This window comes from Gavialis gangeticus, unplaced genomic scaffold (assembly GCF_001723915.1).
Source record: "Gavialis gangeticus isolate Ggan-Ray unplaced genomic scaffold, GavGan_comp1, whole genome shotgun sequence".
NCBI classification, from domain to species: domain Eukaryota; kingdom Metazoa; phylum Chordata; order Crocodylia; family Gavialidae; genus Gavialis; species Gavialis gangeticus.
The window spans coordinates 8,955,376-8,958,970 of NW_017729031.1; the positions used below are offsets into that span (position 1 = coordinate 8,955,376).

The 3,595-nt window shown below is 47.6% G+C and overlaps 1 protein-coding gene across 4 annotated transcripts in view; it reads right to left on the reverse strand.

Annotated features, from left to right (window-relative positions):
• LYPD6B (LY6/PLAUR domain containing 6B) overlaps positions 1-3,595 on the reverse strand; it is an 88,564-nt gene that overhangs the window by 13,603 nt on the left and 71,366 nt on the right. The window contains exons 1-4 of one of the 4 annotated variants that reach the window (XM_019522440.1): positions 1,014-1,274; positions 863-907; positions 628-720; positions 365-465 (exon numbers count right to left, since the gene is read on the reverse strand). The gene's annotated coding sequence lies outside the window, so the exon portion shown is untranslated. Of the gene's footprint in view, positions 1-364; positions 466-627; positions 1,275-3,595 lie in introns of those variants that run through there. The other 3 variants (XM_019522439.1, XM_019522438.1, XM_019522441.1) reach the window with 3 other exon arrangements.

The window sequence follows — 3,595 nt, forward strand, 5'->3', positions numbered from 1 at the left end:
GCTCTTGTGTTTCATGTACTTCAAGGAGACTCTTGACCAGCAACCAAGTGGAGACGGACAGTTTTGTACATTGGAAGTTTCTAGCTACGTATCACTTAAGTCTTATGAATCACGTTTATTTTAAATCAGTGGTTTTTAACCTGCAGTCCATGGACCCCTGGGAGCCTGCGGACTATGTCTAAGGGGCTCATGAAAAATAAGCATGCTAAATCAAAAATATGTTAATACCCACACTTATAATCTAAAGGGGTCCGCACCTCCATTTGAAATTTCCAAAGGGGTCTGCACCTCCATTCAAAATTGCTTAGGGGTTTGCAAATGAGAAAAGGTTGAAAACCACTGTTTGAGAGGATACCCGAGATACCTGGTTTTGTAAATCACTCCCAGTGTGCTTCCATGACTGTTTTCTGTAGGTCTCCCTCATCCTCCAGCCCCAGGACCTCACAATAGGGTCAAGGAAAGAATCTGAAAGCAAACAATGGCTGTGATCATTATCAACCTGTGTCTGAGCTACTATCCCCTCAGGACAGAACGGTTTTTTTGCTATTGATAATAAAGTGTGTGGGGGGGGTGCACCTTGGGATCAATAATGTATTTATTAAAATTATCTGAGCTACCCAGTCCAACCATGAACTGTTGAGGGCCATGCTAATATTGATGTGCAGAGCTCCTGCTACACCTGGAGCCACCTGCCACCAATCTCACAGGAAAGTTTTATTTCTGAAAGGAAGCACAGAACCAACAATGTCATTCCAGCAGAACAAGTTTCCTTCCTAGTAAAAGACCTGCACAACAACTTTCCCGATTCCATCTAATGAAACTCTAAATCAAATTTTAAGGGCTGTTTATGTCAGATGAATACCTGGCTCTTCATCTGTAATCTTATTTATCAAACTTTCTAGTGATCCTGTGATTTAAGATGGAGGAGTTAATCAGCAGCAAGATAATCTCTCTAGAGAAAAACAGGAATGCCAGCTTCCAAGACAGAGGTTAACAATAAAATTTGGACTAACCTGCTCCCCAGGCCACAAATCAGATCATATTGCACAACACTGCTGTGAGGCAATGTTATGATATGGTGATATTCAAGGGCCCCGAAGGTGATTTCATGACCCTGTGAAACTCCACAAGAGAGATCTGCACAACATGGGATAATCCCATAGCAATCAGGATAAGCATGACAAAAACAAACAGATAAAATGGTGACTACGACAACTCACTAATGACCCAATACTTTCTCTAACAGACTTTATCCTACCCTTCCTTTTCTTCCTAATACTAATGATTTATATCAGTGATACTCTACCTTTCTGACCAGTTGACCAGATGGGCAGTGCCTAGTTTATTTGCAGGCTGGATCTGGATGGTGCTCCTGATCCGGTGCCTAGGGCAATTGCAGCGGTACCCATCCGGCTATGTGAAGCAGCATGGCCCAGCTCTAATCCAGCCACGGGAAAGGAATGGGGCATGAGGGATGTGGCCCAGCTCCAACCTGCTGTGCAGGGCTTCGGGTTTGGAAATTTTGGAATTTGGTCTGGGGGGGGTGACCGTATTGAATGCAACTGCTCTCTTTCTGCTAAATTTCCCAACCTGTGGGGATCCCCATGGATTAGATTCCAAGCCACCATGGACCTTATTTGGCCCATAGGCCAAAGGTGAACATCCCTGGTTTATATCAACACTCGCTCAGAGAGATAATAGTCCCAATAAAATCTCTGTATACTCTAGAATTTCCTTCTTATTTTCAAGCTACTGTACAAACAAGTTCCTATAGTAGATGCTCCACTTCCCTGCAGTGCTCTTTTTGTTCTGTTGATTACAAGTCACTTTTCTGATTCGTTTCCTCAGTATTTGCTGCTGGATTAACTGATTATCTCTGTGTCAAGATGGAATGTTTTCAATTGCTCTCCTCCAAGACAGGAGAGAGGAGAGATGAGTTTCTTCTTTGTTTCATTGACAAATATCCCACCCCCAAAAACCCACCAACACTACAGTTTTCAGCTCAAATTGAGACACTGCATAATATTACAGTTGTACATTAAAGCTAGGTACAGACATTTGGGAGGTTAAATCGGGTTCAAAATGGTAACCCAATTTACACTTAGCTCATCCCGGGTGCCAACCTTCCACATACAGACACAGTTTCAGTGACCAGCATCAGTCCAAACTTGTAACAGAACAGAAGTTCTATGCATACACACCTGTCTAAAAAATGGCAGAACCCAGTTTAAGATGAACCTGGATCTATGTAATATCAGGCTCATTTTATTTAGATCAAACAGATAGGAGTGTACCAATAAAGATTTTCTTGGCCAATACTGATAGCTGATTATTCACCTGGCATGTTGGCCAATACTGATCCAATAACTGATTTATAGAAATGCAGCAGGGCAGCGTGGAGAGCAGCTCCCTGCAGGCAAGTATGTGGAGGGGAAGGAACATGGGGGAGGGAAGTGGTGCAGGAGGGAGTGAGGCAGGGGCAGAGGCAAAGGCAGGGCCTGGGGGCTGTGCCCAGCCAGGATGGTGAAAGGAACCCAGGGTGGGGGCAGGAAGCAGGGCACAGCCACGGACAGCTTGTCCAGGGGATCAGTGTCCCAGCACTTTAAAATGGTGGCAGAGGGATTTGAACTAAAGCTCAGTGAATGAGCTTTAGTTCAAGTGCCACTGCCACCATTTTTAAGCACAGGACACATTTAACCAGAGTTGAGCGGGGCAAGGGCAGATGCAGCTGATCACTGTGGGGTCAGGGCTCTCCACCCTGCTACCTTTGCCTTGGGAGCCCTGTGCTGGCCACATATCCCCTGCCCATGCAGCAGCGGCAGGCACAACTCACCGCTCACACTGCTGCCAGGCGGGCAAGGGGTACACGGCTGGCGCAGGGTTTCCAAGAGAAAGGCAGCAAAGTGGAAAGCCCCGAGGCTACAACAGGCAGCCCGCATCCACCACACACACAAGTCTGGAGGAGGCACATGCCCCCCCATGCCTCACCTGGGGGGTGCACACAGCAGCAGGGAGCTGCCCCCCTCCTCCCTGGATGAGCCGCCCACAGCTCCCTGTTCGCCACCACAGCATCAGGTCCCATTCACTGCCCTGGCTGGGCAGCACCCCCAGCCCCAGCCTCTTTCCTACTCCTTCCCTCACCGTGGAGGCCCCAATCTGCACCCCCCATGCCCCTTCCCTCCCCCACACCCTCTTCCCAGACTTACCTGCAGATTGCTGCTCTCCATGCTACCCAGCTGCATTCCTGGCCATGCATGCACTTGGCATCCAGGACCCCAGCCAGAAAGCATATTATATTTATCAGTTAACATTATCAGCTAAACCAAAAAAAGCTGATAGCCAAAAATCTTAATTTTCTTTTCTTTGGTACCAATCCAATATGGCACTGATATATCGGTGCACCTCTGCAAACCAGTACATGAAACTGCTGTCCACTTTCTCAGGGAAAACCCAGCCCCTGGCCCCAGCCTCAGGGCTGCTCTTTTCACTTCCCCACCTTCTCCCGCACTGGGCTATTTTTTGCCTCCCCAGCCCCTTATTCCTCCCCAACCAGTGCTCTCAACCCCATCCCACAAGCCCCAATGCCTCTTCATCT